Raw genomic sequence first — 18,647 nt, forward strand, 5'->3', positions numbered from 1 at the left:
TTTCAGTTAACACTTGCGCCCAAACAAAACTGGTATGTATGACTCAAGGTTCAAGTCAGAGTTCAATAAATGTTAAAAAATGTTAAAACAAATTGTGTGCATCTACTTATTATTAGTGTGACGCTTTAGCATGCAAACTAATGGGAAAACTTTTAGATATCGGCCCTAAAAATCGGCCCAAAAAAATCGGCAGCCCATATCGGCTATCGGTTAACCCTGACCTCTAAGTATCAGCATCGGCATCGGTTATAGAAAAACCCATATCGGTCGACCTCTAATCTCTATGGATATCGGGACTGAAAGAGTTAGATCAGTGCATCCCTTGTTTGTGGGTTTGACGTTATAAAAGCCCAGTTCTCAAGCAGTTCTTAGCAGTAGATCTGAACAAATTTAGGCTCCCAAATGAGTGTGATGTGTACTTTACTTGTGGTGTTCAGGGACTTTAAATTGGCCTTGAGGGAGTCGTCTACTAGCCCCAACAGAGACCAAGAAATACCATAAAACACTTAGCTTATCAATACCAATAATCCAGTCTATAACAAAACAGGTTTAGCTCAATTCTGAAACATCATAGCCATAATAATAAAAAGGAAATTGGGGGGTGGAAAGGCTGTTCTTTCACAAAGGGCATTTAGCCAGAAGGTATTGTGGCTAATTGAGGAAGTCTATCTCAGACTGCCGGGCTCGACCTCTGTGCCCTGAGTCACTCCAGCACAGACAAATGCAATCTACTGGCCAAATCTGAGCATCATTAACCCTTTCAAATGGGAGTGTGGAAGCGAGCTTGCCCAGGACGGCGCACTAAGAGGCACTCTATTTTTCTTACTCTCGCTCCTCCTTTCCCTTCTATATATAGCCATATCACCAAGGGCTCCGTGCAGAGCGACATAGAACAGGGAGGACGAGAAGGAAACGGAGAAGGTTGATGAATATGAAAAGGGCAGGCAAGCGGGGGGGTTGTCTTTCATATACCCAGCTGCAGAATCTCTTCAGACATTCAAAAGTTTGAAGAACTATACGTTGTTCGAGGGTATTAAACAAGACCATCAGAGAGAAGATTATGTATTTCTATAGAGTTATTGTTTTGCTTGTCATCAGTGCCACAGGGTTGGATTTCTCGCCAAATCAGATGATGTCATGCAGGTTCACCAGAAACTCCTTCAGTCCAGAATCCAGCTGGGCCTCCAGCAGTTACCAGCCCTCCGCGGACGGACCTTCTACCTGCAGTCGGAGGCTCCAGCGGGAAGTAGAGAGCTCAGGGCCAGGCAGAAGTGTCCCCTACTCTGGCCAGGTTACTTAAATTAAGAATTATGCACACAAATAGTTATCAGATTAGGGAAATGGTTGAATTTAAGTGAGTTAGATTGGACTTTCTGAGAAGTTTGAGTTAGTTTATGCTTGTTGTTATCAATTTAGACAACGTAACTGTGTATCATGATAACTCGATACATGAATTTGTTGCGATGCGGTTACATTGAAAGACAATAAATCATATTGAATTATCGCCCAGTATTATTAGCGGGCAGAGGATTTACTGTAAAATAATAGGGCCTTGGAGCAGAGTAGCACTTATAAAACAAGAAAAGACTGTTTCCACAACTACTCCATGTGGCCTGCATTATTGATGGGTTTAGCCTAATCCGCTGCAAATACATGTACAGCCACATCCTGACACAATCCATGTTTTCGGGGGTGATACACACACACTTGAACCTTTGTGCGGCTGTCTGTTCCTGTGCATATGTTCACAAAGCCTGCCTGAGATAGTGTTGGAAAAGCACACTGTGGCTATACTGGGCATCGTGGCAGAATCCTATATCCACACTCCACAGCAATGTGGCATTCCATAAAGGATGCCAGAGCTCTACTGCAGGCTCATGTAAAAGCAATGACAGGTACACTTCTGTCTTATACGTACAAGTAGGTCTGAGAGATGAAGGGCAGCGGTAACTTCCCGCAGCTTGACTGGAATGTACTGTGTGCATGCTTTCCAAACATTTTATTTCAATTTTAATAGTTAATGGATGGGTGGATGCAAAATAAAGTACTTCTAGAGAGGGGAACAAGGCTGGTCTGGTACATGCTATGTGTGCTATGAAAGAGCTAAACAGTCGTCCAAAACAATATCAGCATAACTCAAGCTGTTATTTTGTATGTAAAGTCAAAATAACACAAATTTGTATTTTGAAAATGTACCAATAGTATATATCTATCTATCTATGATTTATGTTTAGCAGTCAATTTTCAATTGCAATACTTTTGTATGAAATTGTTCCGATATCAATATCAGAAATGCCTGAGATATAACCTAAAATGCTTAGTTGGGTATTCGCCGGTACTAGAGTCTATGCACCGATCTGATGTCACGTTATCATATAATGGCCGTTTCTCAATAAGTGAACTTCTCTGTACTTGTGTCCTCCTGAACTTGTGAAACGTCATCTAGCGCGCCCAAGTACTGTTCCAATACACAAGTTCGCATTCAGCCAAGTACGGTCCAAATACCCGGAAGTGTTCTTGCTCCGCCCATTATATCGGGGATGCATCGGAGGAGACTTGTGTGGACTTTGGACAGCCAAGTATCCCAGAATGCATTTCACCAGCAAACAAGAGACGACAATGTCAGTTATCATTGTCTAAATACTGCTGTTGTTGTGTAACGGAATTTAGTTTTAAGATTTTTTTAAGCGAGAATGTAGTTGTTAAGACTTAAAATATGCGGTCAATTTATCAAGATTGTTGAAAACAGCGCCGACGTTTGTCGGAGATATGAGAGGTCCAGAGAGGAGACCGGGCGGTGATGCTCATGCAGCCCGCTGACAGCAGCCTTATCTCGGCAAGGCCTCTCCAGATGTGCCGCTGGCTCCGGTGTCTCTGTGGTTGTGGTTGCAGATGTAACACAAAATATATACATATTAATATTTTCTAAATGAAAACGAAAAAAGGCAGGGTTGTGTTTTATATCATATTTCGTTTTATTGTCAATATATATGACTGAAGATAACCGGAGTAGGCGGGACCGACGAGCTGAGTTGGTGACATCAAGTTCGCTGCTGTTCCAATTGCAAAATGACCGTACTGCGTCCTCCCATCCTCGGGAGTTTGTACTCCCGAGTCGAACTATCCAAGTCTGAACTTGCAAGTTTGCAAGTCCACACTTGGTATTGAGAAACGGCCAATATTTCAGCACATTTTCGCTAAAAAAGGAACAACAACACAACGCTACCCAATCCGTGCATCCTGCCTGATGGGTACTGCACAGGTGAAAACTAGTACAACACACCTGTGATTAATGCTACACTGTTAACAATAAATCTCTGTTGACAGCTCGTTTACGTTAGCTGTTAGCAGCTGGTGGGCAGCACAGTCCTGCTTTGCTAAATTAGAGAGTTTATGGCTAACGTATGGAGGTTCCATTCGTTTGCATTATGGTGCGTTCAAGCTCCATGTCAGTAAATAGAGTATAAGCAAAGGTAAATTATAACGTCATCAAGATGTGTTCAAATGCAATCGTTAAAATTGAGGTTTTGGTGAGAAACTTAACAAAATACAGTTGTTTGAAGATGTTTTCACAGCAATCTAAAAACAGAGGGAAATATGACCTTTATGAAAACAAAATTAAAATGTCAATAACCAGCAGCAAAGCATAGCATTTCTGTCGATGAGTTGTCCAATCAACTGTGACTAGGCCTAGTCTTTGAGGTTTCATGGGGGCCTTGTCCCGCCCTTTGGACTGTTAATACTTGAGTGTGTGTTTACAGCATTGACTGAACCGTTACATTCACGCTCTGATGCTAACCTGGTCTGGCATATGCATTAGCCCCTCCTCCTGTTTCCTCTGAGAACACACGTCTTTAGTAAAAGTGAAAAGAGATAACAAAATTTACTAAAAGAAAAAATGAATAGAAACTAAAGACTGTTATTGTAAAGAGTGATACATTATGTATTCAGGAGTGTGTCGCAATCTCAATGTACACTGCATGAATAATGGCAACAATTTGCTCACAATTTGGTGACGGGGGTAATGGGGCGGCATTGATGTGCCCCCCCCCCCTCAGGGAAGTCCAGAATGTCTTAGCCACGCAAGCCTGGGTCACGCTGCTTTATATGCAAAAAAATAAAATAAAAATCTACTTTGCACAATCCTCGCTCCATCATCCAAAGTTACAGCCTTTTGTCCTACACTGAATCATGTTTATCACTCAATTAGACAATCTGATATAAATACCTCTCTACTTGGACTTCTGAGTTTGTTTTGTTTTGTTTTTTTGTTGGTCTGAATAGCAAAGTGCACTTAACATGGCATGCCTTGCAGTTCTACGGGAACACAGAAGAAAAAAGGAGTTGCTTTAGTACACTTTGTGCCGACAAACAGCACAACAGTAGGAAATGGGGCTTGCTACAAAATGCCAAAATTCTCAGCAGGTATTGCCCGACTTCACCCTTTTCTCAGAATAAACTTATAAAATAAAACGTATTAAATAAAACAGCCTTGTTATAAGCTTGGTGCCATTTCTTTTTAAAACACATTCCTACTATTTGGCTTCTGAAAAGGTTTTTAGGAGCAGCAGGAAAAGTGTAAGCGTATATAAGGACAAAATACATCATACATTTCTGCTCTATTGGATGGTCAAACACAATCTCCACAAGCTACTTTGTTCAAACCATCATTATATCTGTGCAATACACCATAGATAAATGCATACCCTTGACCCTTTACTTTCCAGTGGTTAAGTGGAACAGTTTTATTCAAATTAGTAAAGGGCAACCATGGCTACCTAACACGCTTGGTATAGTATAAAATGATAATGTGCATATTTAGTACACGGCTTTGATTCTAACATACATAGACTGATATGTATATAAACGTAGACCCTGTTCATGCCTGTGCATGCCTCTCAAAGGCTTTGACAATGTTCTTTAGCTTGAAGTAAGTAACAAAATCTTTGAGCAAACATTATCAATGAGTTTGTTTTACACAGACTGATTGAAACGGCCCACTCCTGTTAAATTAAGTTTAATGTCTGTTTTAATTTGAACTGTGGGCAACAACAGAATTGTAACGCCCAGGCCACTCTGCCTGCAGGAGCAGCTATCAATTAATGACTGTTTCATTTCATTTAAATTATTGTATTTATATTTATTTTAGACGATAGATAGATAGATAGATAGATAGATAGATAGATAGATAGATAGATAGATAGATAGATAGATAGATAGATAGATAGATAGATAGATAGATAGATAGATAGATAGATAGATAGATAGATAGATGACACACAGCTGAGCCACACTGCTCATGCGGGCTGTGTGGCTGCTCTGACCTGTTAACACGGGCTATGAAAAATAAAGCAAGAGGTTCAGCGACGCACAAGCGCTGCTCACACAGGAGGTGTGAAAAGATGGTACACAGACCGTGTAGAACAAAGCGCTTTACAAAGCCTCTCCATCACCCGCACACAAACACAGGGCTTTTACTTCAGAATTCACATAAAAGAGTGTGATCAAAGGAAAGGTATTTTGTGTTTATCTTCTGCCCTATTTCATTGCAGAAGTGCAGGGCACACAAATGCTGGCAACGAAACAACAGATTTGAAATAACTCCACAGTTGGTCTGACCACATTATGGTTCGGTCCTTTTCAACAACAATAAAAAAAAAAAACATATTTTGGTTTTAATCAATAATCATTTAAAACTCATCTTATCTTAAAAAAACAGGACTGGTTCTACATTCTGATTGGTGCACTGATAACAAAAGACCATCTTTGTCTTGGTTTAACCTTAACCAATTACACTTATTTTATTTACTTACATTTTTACTTCCAGATTAAGGTTTTATATATAAAAAAAACAGTTAAAACTGGGGATTTGTCTTTTCAATGGCACTTTTGTTATTGGATGCGCCAGATTGGAACTCATCTGCGTTTGCCTTTTCCTGGTTTTAAAGGTTGCATTACAGTAAGTGATGTGAAGAATAGCCACTAACAAAGCTCCGCTTATTCAGTGATAAACACATTTTCTATCAATTCTTCACAATAAAAGCCATTTTTAATATTCTAATTTTAAAGCTTTATTCTGAAGAAGCAAAATCAGGAAACGCTGGGTTTTCATAAGCAGCAACTCAACAGCACGAGTCAGGCACCGGGTCTCAGCTGTGATCCAGGCCTGCTTTCCGTCCTCTCGTCCCTGTAGAGGAACTCCTGTGTGTGTGTGTGTGTGTGTGTGTGTGTGTGTGTGTGTGTGTGTGTGTGTGTGTGTGTGTGTGTGTGTGACATATTGTCCAGATTGGGTGCTGTAAAAACCTGAATTCTGATCTAAACTCAATGCAAGGGAGACCACTGCAGCATGTGGTCTAGCTTTAGGATCCAAACACCAGCAAGGACTTGACGGTTAATGTGTCCTGGCGTGATTGGGATGACAGAAGACAAGAGTAACCACGGCCTTTGACTCCTCTGTGTCTCCTCCACATCAGAGAAAACATATTTTCTCACAAGAACTGGGACCTCTTCAAATAAACACTTGCTGGCATGCCTGTCCTTTGGAGCTAAAGGCGTTTTTGAAGCTCTAAACTGAGACTGCCTTATTCACATGGAGGTAATGCAGTGCTCATGTGTATCCTGCTCTCTTAAAACTTTCTTCATTGGGAAATTCAGAAAAGACGAGAAAGGAAGATGGAGGGCCAGCTGTCGGACACGGACACACACACACACACACACACACACACACACACACACACACACACACACACACACACACACACACACACACACACACACACACACACACACACACACACACACACACACACACACACACACACACACACACACACACACACACACACACACACACACACACACACACACACTGAAATGGTTGATGCGATGCCATGAAATGCTTGCCGCTGTTTACTCAGATCTTCTGATAACTAAGTGAGAGAGAAGAAAACAGGATGCGTGTTTCAGGAAAAGCACACAGGACAAAGCATGATTAGTTGTAAGTGAGGAAATGGCACGCGAGTGGCCACTGATAACGGGAGCAAGGGAAATCAAGAGAGCTTAGTTAATTTGACTTCCCTTAAGAAATGTTTTCTTTTAGCACAATTCAAAAGTGCTGTTGAATGAAAAGCGGGACTGCTGCTTGTAATTGAAACATTGTTAGCCTCATCGGGAAAAAAACATGCACCCCTGCAGACGGGCGGTTTGTTTTCATCCACATCACTGTTCCGGGAACAGTTCATGACACCTTTTATAAGGGATCTGCAGTCAACTTTGCTTAACCTGGTCCTGCCAACCTTTAGATAACTCTTTATGGATTTGTTTTTGCAGCACTGTGGGGGAACGCAAATACATTCAGTAAAGGCACCCAGAAGTGGAGGCAGCTAGAGCGAATTAATTTCGTGCTAGCTAAATATTTTGTTTGCAAACAAGTTTCGGCCAGTCTAGCAAGTGCTCCACTCGCCAAGGGGACTATTTGCCCGAATGTGGTGCTTGGCAGATATTAATTTGGTCCGGCACAAAACAGAATTCCTGACAGTGTGCATAGGGAAAAGCAAAGTTACACAAACTGACAAACAAAACATGCCCTTTCTGGGAAGGTTGAATATGAATGTTAGAGGTCGTGTTTAGGTCATAAATTATGTTTAATGTAGGCCTGAATTTGCTGAAGGTGAGCTTAAATGCTTGCATTAGAGTATAAAGCAGCTTTTCAAACCAACAACTGATACTGATTTTTTTGCTCATCAGCATCCATCAGCCTGCAGATCATGAGGAAACGTATTGACTCTTTATAGCGCCTTATCCCCACTTTGTGTACCCCGATGATGTATTCATCAGGGCTCAAACAACAATGTCCTCGGGGGAAGGGAACGTATGGATTGATGGGAGGGCGCTGGCAAGTCCGCGGAAGGAGCTGCGCGAAGGTGATGGCTACCATTTTTGTTGCCTCCAGTCATGCGTTACAGGAGCACTAAAAAGGGGAGTCGTCTGACAGCCAGCGACAATTTATCAGCACGAGTAGCAGCGGAAGCAGCCTCTCCACGGACACGGAGCCAGAGCAGCACCTCGGCCGCATACAGCTTTCCTGGGAAGGCACGATGCAGAGCCGGGGTGAACTTTGCTCACATACACACGGCCACACGGTCCTTTTGGAACGCTACACCCAGTGCCTGGTCTGAGCTGTTTTTCCCGTCTTTGAAATTGTCACCTCAGCAAGTGGAGTTCTGCAGCCGTTTTTTTTGTTTTTTTTTATGAAATATACACAGTAAGGTCTGGTGTAGCCAGCACCTTCGACTTGGTTTTGATCAGTTTTTGCTAAGGGTGCCCCGACAGTGTTTAGTTTTAGCTGACTCCTCGCAACTGTATTTTGCAAAACCTCAATTAGTCCCGTTAACTCAGCAAATCAGCAAAATTGCTTTTCCTGCACGGCTGCGTTTGGATTCAATCACTCTGCATTATTTCTTTAAACAACAGGCAAGGGTTCGTCGGCTAAATGCTTCTCCTTTGGGTTGCTTTTCTGTAAGAAATAATCCTGCTATACTGCATTGCTTAAATAAAAAAAAAGAGGAAAATGTGAGTCTCTGTTGACTCGTCGCTGACTGAGGAGGGAGGAAACACCACTGGGCTCGAGGGCAAACTACGATACGGTCATGTTTTACTCACTCATTACTTCAAACAGCCTTTCTTCAAGGAAGTGATGACACCAAACAAATCCCACACTCAAACAAAACAACTGTGCAGTTCATGGTCAGGTGCAGTGTAAGCACGGAACTATTTCCTGGCTTTTCTCTGACTAATGTGACTATGAAACATGACAGCAACATCACCATGTGGACCTGTGGGAGGTTAGATTAAAGTCCAGCTGGTTAATAACTCACATACTGGTTAGTTACAATAATTAGTTAGCGTGATGAGAGAAACAAGCAAAGGCAATAGCGAGGCTTTGTAACTAATATTTGACAGATTAATCAGATAGGAGGTTTTACAAACTTTCGTTCTTAGTGGAACTGGGAAAATACCCGTGTGAATAACTCCTGATAATGATCTAAACAACTTGTAAATGCCCCATGAAATGGCACTCAAACTTCAAGACCAGGAGGGTGGGGGAGCGCTGGCACTCCAGCCACAAATGCATGAAAGACTTTTGTTTTAGATATTAAATATTTTGTTCGAGGAGATATTTTCTTTAGAGACTAATTCTACACAAAAACCGAACAAACAAAGTTAGAAAAAGTCGAGCTAAAACCTGACGGTTCTGGGGAACAGTTGATTTTACAGTTTTATTTCACCTGAAAATAGTTTTCTTTCTAATCTGTAACGCAACACTATCAGCTCTTGATATGTATCAGCTTTTTCCAGATACAATCGTTAATATATCGTCCTTTAAGAATTCACTATCGGTTGACCTCTAATTTTAACCCTTCAGGTTCCAGGGTTCCCTAAATTAAAAACCCAAAGTTCCCACCTGTGCACCCATACCACTCTTGAAGAAACACTAGGGTGTTGGAAATGAACTGTATCTTGCCAGCAGTTTGAAGAATAATCATTGAGACTTTTATAATATGTGAAAGCCTAAAAGCCTGTTGGGGTAAAGAAACATACTCTTCACCATTCTCATTTAACAGCAGTTAGTGGTTACATTTTATTGCTATTACTTCATTCATTGTTCTTGACCATAATAGGTTGAAATTGTTACCGCCACAATAACGTTCAAGAATGATCACTTTTTAACAAAAAGGAAAACAAGGAGATTTCAAGTTTTATATCTGCCGTCTGACTGTTTTGTGCCTTTGAATTTATCAGCGCTAGCAGCCTACAGTATCCCAGTGTAACGCCAGAGGTGCAGGTGCTTTTGTCAGACCATCACAGAGAGGAATGTTATAACCTTTTGAGCGCTTTATCTCAGAATGTTGCAGCTTTTGTTCCAGCCAGAGCGAGATCTTCAAATCGCTTTATATTCACTTTTTTCAGATATATCGTGTCAGCCAATAAGTAAGACAAAAATTTAAAACACAGAGCTCTACAGCGTGAGCTTGAAAGACAGATACCGTGCATTAAACCCTTTGCAAGTAAAAGGTGAGACGATTAACTTATCAAAACGCCTGTACAACAAGCATTAAGTTTCCCTTTTTCCCCATCCACCTTCTGTAATCAGCCAAAGATTGTTTATATGCTAAAAGAAGAATCACTCTGTAACTCCACCGTACACTTGTGTGTTTTTGTAGTTTCAACTGCTCCAACAGTCTTTGTAAACCATCAGCTCATCACATCACTAAAGTTGACAGCACAATGCTAACCTTAAGGCAGGCTTGCAATACACTGGCAGCAAACTCTGACAGAGTATGCCAGGCAGACAAACAGCTGACAACTAGAAGTTAAACTAGGAGATTTACTGGGAACATGTGTCTGTCGGCGGGATATTGGTTTGAGGGATAAAACTAAATTAGTATCACTAGATGAGACCATTTTTGCTTAAACTTGAAGTCGATGCATAAAGGGAACTGCTGTGACCTCTAAAATAAGTTTGACTGAGGCTGGCCTCAGTCAAACATATTATGTATGGCTTTCCTAGTCATACTGACAATGAGGAGGTTTCTGACCAGTGTCCTTAACAAAAGTGTGCACCACCTAATTGCTGAAAAATGGAAAACATGGATTTCAGCTATAGATACCAAAACGGTATTTCGTACCAGGCTGTAAGCATGTTTAATTCTGCTGGAATGTTTGACATTTTAATATGGTTTTTTTTGTGTTTGATGTTTTTTGGCCTTTCCATGTCGGCATCATTTCTCAGCATCGGAGGGTGCCAAGTTGTTTAATCCTACATGTTTAAAAGACGCAATAGGTAACTTTAATAAAACGCAAATAACCTGCATGAAAACAACCAATCAGGGCGAGGCGGAGTCGCAAACGTAGTGCCAATCCCGGCTTGTGAAACAGAGATGGACAGATGGCTCCTTAGCTAGCTAGCATGCCAATTCCACCATGCTTTCATGCCACGCTGGAAAAAGCGAGGGGATCTTTGCCTGTTCAACCGGCTCCGTGTCTCTGCAGAGGTGGCAGCGTGTGCAGAACGAACAGACCTTTTACCAATGCGTCATTCATCTGCATGTCCTGCACATGACAGAGCCGGTTGAACATCAGCAAAGTTTTCATTTCCACTCATTTAGGGGGGTATTTAGCTTGCTAGCTTGCTGTCTCCACCATGCTTTCATGCCAAACTGTTTTCAGATAAATAAGCCAAAAACAGCAGGCTGGTGGTGGCCAGGTTACTCTCGCCACTCTCCCACATGATGCAGACATGCAATACTGACAGAACATCCGAAGATTAAGGTGCATTGTGGGGGAAACTCCACTCTCTGGGTTCATTACTTGCAGAGAAGCTATGCACAGTTATGATAATAATCATACTTCATCTTTGATTGTCCTTGATAATCCCTTTTAGTAAAAGCAACAGGGGGGGGGGCACTTCCAAAACACCATGCAGGTTCTGCACTGCACTGTGTTTATACATGTACGTCAGCCCACATTGTCCAATCTGTGTAACCCACCCGCCGTTCAACAGTGCTCCAGTGCAAACGTGCGAGCGGATCCGACCGCTGCAACGCACACCTGCATAACACTTCAATGTGTTGCAGCAGCTAGCATAGCATCCACACCACTGTATCCCTGTGCATCGCAGCGACATGATGCGGTCCTCCGGGTGGACCTTCACAGGCACCACTGGCAGGGCAACGCTGAGGTAAGATGACAGCCATAAATCCCACTCTTGCAGCCGCACACGCACGCACGCACACACGCACACGCACACACACACACACACACACACACACACACACAAGGTGGTTTTGCAATGCGCGCAGCGGTAGAAGTACATATTATGGTGAACCGCTGTTGACATTTTGACCGGTGGGTAACCACGTCCGCGCCGTTCAAGAGGATTACCAGCATCATATTACATAAACACAACCGGAACCCAAATCATATTAGCAACCCCTGTTTGTTTCAGCCTCCGCTTACACCCCCCCCCCCCAAAAAAAAAAAAAAAAAAAAACATAACACGCCAACAGCATACTCACGGTTCGTGTCGCAACAGAAAGTTCAGGTTTCCGGATACGTTGGGATCTTTCGGCCACTTCACTTCAAAACAAAAGGTGACTGTTTTCCTCCGCGTCGTCGCTGGCGTTGGAGAGGGGGAAAAATGAACAGAGGCTGAGGGGCTGTTGTACGGTCGCATGTACTGCAGTGTTCAGTCTGCTGTCGGCGCTCTCCTTCGTCTTGATATTTCCTCGCGCCTTGTGAAGGAGATGGTGCGTTAGCGCCGCCGAGTGGCGTGGAGTCGCCAAGGACCGCTCTATCGCGTCGGTGTCAAGGTGCCGCCAGTTAAAATGTACTTCCGCTCAGGATTTTAAGAATAAAAACCAACAAAAGACACGTGGAAGAAATTACCTTCTTAAATAATGTCTATGGAAATTGCACAAATGTATATACAGTGAAAATAAAGAATGTGGATTCAAGGGACATCGGTTTCAAACTAGTAAGATGATTGTAGAATGTTTCATGTATCATTACATATTTTTCAGTCCTAACATTGAGAGATAATATGGATAAGAACACTAACACACTAACAATTCCATGTTGGACATAACATATACAAACCATTAACATTGCACTATATACTCCACTCACACAAATGTAGTTTGATGATTAACAAAAAAACAAAACTATCTTAAAGGAGTTTAACAATTCACCAAATCCACAGTTCCATTCGACTTTTTATTTTAAATGTCCTGATTCGATTTGATTAATCGATTTTCAATTTGTTTTCAGAACTGATGGCAACGCCATGGTAAGATAATGGTGTCTTGATTCGTTAAGATCCACATAACATTGGTTTCATGCAATGACAACAGTCATTTATGTTTTCTTCTTTAAAAAAGACAGGCTACGTCAAATTTCAAATCGAATCAAATTAAATAATCTATTTTATATGTTATTACCAGTCAATTAAAAAAACAGTTTCACAACAAAAAGAACCCACCTTGAGTTTCTCAGAATTTAAAGTACACCCAGTGCCAGGTGCCAGCCCTGTACATCTGGGGCTAAGCAGGGTATGGTTGGGGGCCCTGCTCACACCCTTTTTTAAGCAGTGATTTTAATACTGATACAGAGTTTTTATACAGGTATAAAGATAATCTCATGATTCTACTGCAAATTAAATCAATTCAATGAAACACTCAAAGTAAAGCTGACTGCACTGGCCTTTTTACTCCTACTTTGTTTTGTCGGAATGGTTTGTGGCAAAAAATTGAAAATGTCATTAACTGTGTTTGTCCACTAGGCGGCTCCATAACTGCAGTAATATATCATCTAATCTTGATGTAGATTGATTGCCAGAAAGAAGAAAGATTCTACAAATAACTCTAGTTTCATTATTTTATAAAATAATGAAACTAGAGTTATTTATTTATAAAACAACATAGTGATTGGACACAGTATGAATAACTACCCATGGCAAGTGCAAAACAACTTAAATAAAACAGAAATCACTACTGTACACAATGAAGAGAACACTGTAGAACAAACAAAAGCTCTTTTAAAACAATGCTTAATACTCTACAATAAAGTAGACAAGCCAAGACCAGTGGAGTCAGGGGCAGGTAGGAAACCCCAAAATTGCCCTTTAACAGCTGACATTTGTTCTTGGTGGCTGATGTCTGGGATGCAGTCTAAAATGATTGCAAAATACTTTGACTGTCCGATTTCAGTAGTAGTATTTCCCCCCAATACACGCAATAAGTTCATTTTGAATAGTTTTCCCTCAGATGGTATTGGAATTTTCACCAGAGGTGCTGTGCCTTCATTTAAAAGGGGACCACACTTGGCAAGAAGTGCAACCTCTTTCAGAACATTGACATTGTTTGGGCAGTTAAGAACGTCTACTGATCCTCTTAGAGCAAGGTTACTCTCTGCCAATGACTGAATTATGGAGATCTAACGAGCAAGCACCTCTTTCCATTGATTCAGCTCTTCTTGAAAGAGAGCAATCTCTGGTCTGGTTAATTGTTCTTTCCGTTTCAAGACAAAGTTTTTATTCTTTCCATGTTTGCTATGATCGGGACTCGTTTCATGAGATTTCAATATTGCATTGATAATGACCCAGTCATTCTGTCCCTCTTCGGTGAGCTTGGAGGACTCCTTTGAAAACAACTTGCATCAAAAAGCAGTAGACTGCATCATTCTGCTTTGAGTAAGTCACTCAAGTGACTTGGGATGTGTTTAGCTATATGTGTTTACACCATTCATTTTTCTAACAGGTGTCTGCCCTGGAGGAGGTTCCGGGTGACCACGATTATATTTAGGCAAGTAAATCAATTGTAAAGATGTGATTCCTAATTATTAATAATAATTTATTCTTCCTTATTTCTGAATACTGAGTAGTGACATGGCAGCCATCGATGAGTCAGCCCTGCAAACCCAGTTGAAGGAGAACAGTTGATCGAGGCATCCCTAAAACTCTGGAGACCACCCTGATGATGCTACCTTGTCCAGCAACACCAGGGTCTTTATTGTGGCACCCCATCCAGGTCCAGCAGACCACCAGGGAAACCCCCACCGGATACATTGTATTTATATATTTTTTTACGTCTTCTTCAATTTGTTATTTAATCATATGTTCAGTAATTAATTAATTCATTTTCTATTGTTCTTTTTCTTAATAAATAGTGTTTCATAATTAATAATCGTAATAATAATAGTTCTTGTAAATAAAATCAACAATGTATTTCACAAAAACATTTTATTTCAATTATTTCTACATTTTTATTTCTCGGCCATTTTCTCCAATAGAGAAAAGAGCCTGTCCATCCTCTCCCTGCTCTCCTCTGCTCTTCTCTCCTCTGACTCCCTCTGCACCTTGAGATTTCTTTGTATTTTAAAGTGTGCTATATAAATAAAATCCATTATTATTATTATTATTATTATTATTATTATTATTATTATTATTATTATTATTATTATTATTATTATTATGTCTTCTTTTAAAAGCTCAAGCAGCTCATCTTTTCTCTCTTTCTTTCTCTTTCCTCTGCTTGGCCCTGGCTGGCTTTCCTCCTCCTCCTCCTCCTCCTCCTCCTCCTCCTCCTCCTCCTCCTCCTCCTCCTCCTCCTCCTGGTCACCCACTGCTCTACTTGGCCCTGGTTTGTCCTCAGGGATGGAGGCAATTAGGACTGGGGGGTTAATAGACGGCCTCTGTCCCAACACCTCATCCATGAGGACAAACCACGGCCAAGTTTCAGCAGTGGGTTTCCCACTCACTCCCTCTCCCTCTCCTGACCCTGGATACCTGCAATCCTAAGGCAAAGGAAATCAAGACAGTAATCAAAAACAACAGCAGCAGAACAAATGTCAACAAACATGTTTATTAAGTTGTATGAACACATATGCACATACTTTGTACTTTTTTTTGAGGTTGTCCCATTTTTTTTTTGCCTTGCAAGGGAGTCACCCTCCACTGCAGGCCCATTTTCTCCAAAATTGTCCTAATCACATTGAGAAACCACTCACACCGCAACATTAGAAGACACATTTGACACAGCAGGATATACACAAATTCACATAGAAATCATTTACTTATAAATAAGATAAAAAGGTGACAGTCACAACTGTTGTGTGATTAGTAAAGGCTTTATATAGGATGAGAGCTGATTTTACTGTAACCTTAAGTATAAGACGGTCAAATGGAAACATTTCAAATGGGCTAATGACTTACTTCCAACCTACGCTGGCCGAATGTTTGGCCCCGGTGAAGAGGCCATCATTCTCCCCCCTCAGCTTTATAAATTGAGCTGTTTGCTCCTTGCTCCCTGAAACAAAAATAAATGTAGGATTAGTTTTGCTTCACACCACAAAACTAAAGTAACAAAATAACCAAGTTAATTTTAGCTGTGTAGTTAATCCCAATGTTTGTAAGGTTTCTGGACTTTGAAAGTGATTTTTCAGGTTCACAACCTTTTATGACCCTAATGTGAATTATGATTTATCTATAAAAATCATCTCAGTCTTGATGAGATATTAGTCAACACCTGAAGGCAGACGAGCTGCTATAAATAGCGTTGCGGCTCCCGGTAACGTTAGCTAGTTAGTTAATAGCATCACGTAAGTTAACCGATCATTTTAACATAAGTGAATCTGATCAGGTCCCTTGTTTTTATTTTGTAAATATTCGTATCGGTAGATATTCAAGTGAGTTAAAAACCCAGTACTTACATTTAAATGTGAATTCTCCCGTTTCTTCTCCCGTTGCCGGTCCACTGGTCGCCATCTTGATTAAAATAAAAATGAACTTCACCGGCACGCAATGAATCTTGGGATATGTTGGGCCGTGAAGGATCCATCAGTTGTATCCTCCAAATCTGGGAAAAGTAGGCTGCATTTGTCGGCGAAATGGGACAGCCCCGTCGCGGCCGCTGTGACGTAATCGGTCTACAAATGCACCCTCCGAAGGATGCAGCCACTGGATTGGGACACAGCTATTGTCTACCCTGCCCCTGATTGTATACACCTGTAATGTATTAGTCTTGTCAGCCTTGCTCTGTTCCCTTGTGTTTCCTGTTGCATCTTTACCTCAAAACCTGACAGTACGAACCAACAGCCAATATGGACCCAGCAGCTCTGTTCTAGGATGAATTATACGAATTGTGTTATACCCTTCTGTGTATTTATGGGGAGTGGAGGAGAGCTCCTAGTAGGGAGTACGAAGAGTCTGCACTGATTTTGGCACAAAAGGAGGCCTCGTCTATGCCATGGCTCAGGACTTATTTACCTTACTGGGCTAAATCATTTTTATACACTCCTATTACCCAACATGCATCTCAGTCACCTGGCCTCCGGTCACCTAGCCTCCAGTCACCTAGCCTCCAGCTACCTCCCCATCAGCCACCTCGCCATCAGCCACTTAGCCATCAGCCTGCTCCTCAGCCTGCTCCTCAGCCTGCTCCTCAGCCTGCTCCTCAGCCGGCGTCTCAGCCTGTTCCTCAACCGGCCTCTCAGCCTGCCTCTCAGCCTAAGAAGCTGCCTGGCCTTTGGAGGGCCTCACAGTGTCACAGACAGACAGACAGAGCTTCCAACGTTGGAATTCCAAGGATCCTATCCTCCCACCAGGTTTCCCTATAACCGTAACTGCAGCATACTGCAACCAGGGCATTCGGCACCGGGACATCATTCCACCTTGCCACCCACCACCAGCTCCCTCACCAGCCAGCCTTAGCAGGGGAACCTGGCACCAGCATGCCAGAGCCTTCTACTAGCACCGGGATGCTAGTGCCCCCTGCTGCCAATTCCCAGCCACTACAGCAGCTAACTTTAGCTGCTGTAGTGGATGCCAGCTCCCCCTACTGCCTGTCTTTTACAGCCACTGCAGCCCGTTTCAGCAGGAGCACCTAGCACCGGGATGCTGGTGCCCCCTGCTGCCAATTCCCAGCCACTACAGCAGCTAACTCTAGCTGCAGTTTAACAAGGATACATACTGGGGAACCACTGACAATGAAATGTACTGCCGCATCTTCACCACCCGCGCAGTCATTTCATGCTCCCTGTGCGGTGCCCCGTCCCACCCAGCCAGCTTCTGTTTCATCCCAGCCCACGCTAAGCCTCAGCTAGCAAATAAAAAAGCTCCAACTTTCTCCCGCCTATCATTCTCTCCTCGTCAGGTATTTCTCCCGCCCTATACTCAGGACACTCAATTAGGATATGAGCCGCCACCTCGATCTCCCGTAACGGCGTCCCAGAACATCTCATCCAAATCATGGGCCACTGATCCTGGATGATGATGACTGTTTCACATTGGATGATCATAGTGTAATAAATTCTTGCCCTAAGTACATGGCAGACTACACATTGGACCTCAACCAATCCAAGCATACTGTCTTAAAAACTTGTATGGGGTATAAGTGATTGAAAGGAAGTGTTAGGGACTGACTTCACATTTACACCTGACAGCACAGCAACAATAGTTTCACTATTTAAAAACATGGGCTGAATTTCACAACTCAGGGGGATGAAGACACCAAATCAGCAGATTCAGAGTGTTAGATATCATGTTTAGTTACTGCTGATATTGTGCAACATTTAACCTTATGACATCCTTGGTATAATTGTCCACCAACATTGCTGTACATTAACATGAGTAGGAGGGGTCATGCCCCTCCAAAGAATAATTTAGTTTTCTTCAATTCTGCTGCAAATAAGAGACCAAGCTAGAAATACCGAATCCTATTTAATGTTGAGCGGTAAACAATAGAAGGATGTATTAACTTTTCGACAAAAATATTTAGAGTATTGCATTTTATTTGAAAGAAATAAAGAGAAATGTGTCACTGTCAATGCTGTGAAAACATTATCAAGTTGTTCATATGCCACAATTATGTCACACAAAGCTTCTGAGTGGTGAGGATATTTTTCAAAAGTAAGGTATTTTACCAAAGTGAGGATATTTTTCAAAAGTGTAGATATTTTACTAAAGTGAGGATATTTTTCAAAAGTGAGGAAATTTTTCAAAATTGAGGATATTTTTCAAAAGTGAGGATATTTTTCAAAAGTGATATTTTTCAAAAGTGAGGATATTTTTCAAAAGTGAGGATATTTTTCAA

This window comes from Anoplopoma fimbria, chromosome 16, assembly GCF_027596085.1.
Source record: "Anoplopoma fimbria isolate UVic2021 breed Golden Eagle Sablefish chromosome 16, Afim_UVic_2022, whole genome shotgun sequence".
NCBI lineage: Eukaryota > Metazoa > Chordata > Actinopteri > Perciformes > Anoplopomatidae > Anoplopoma > Anoplopoma fimbria.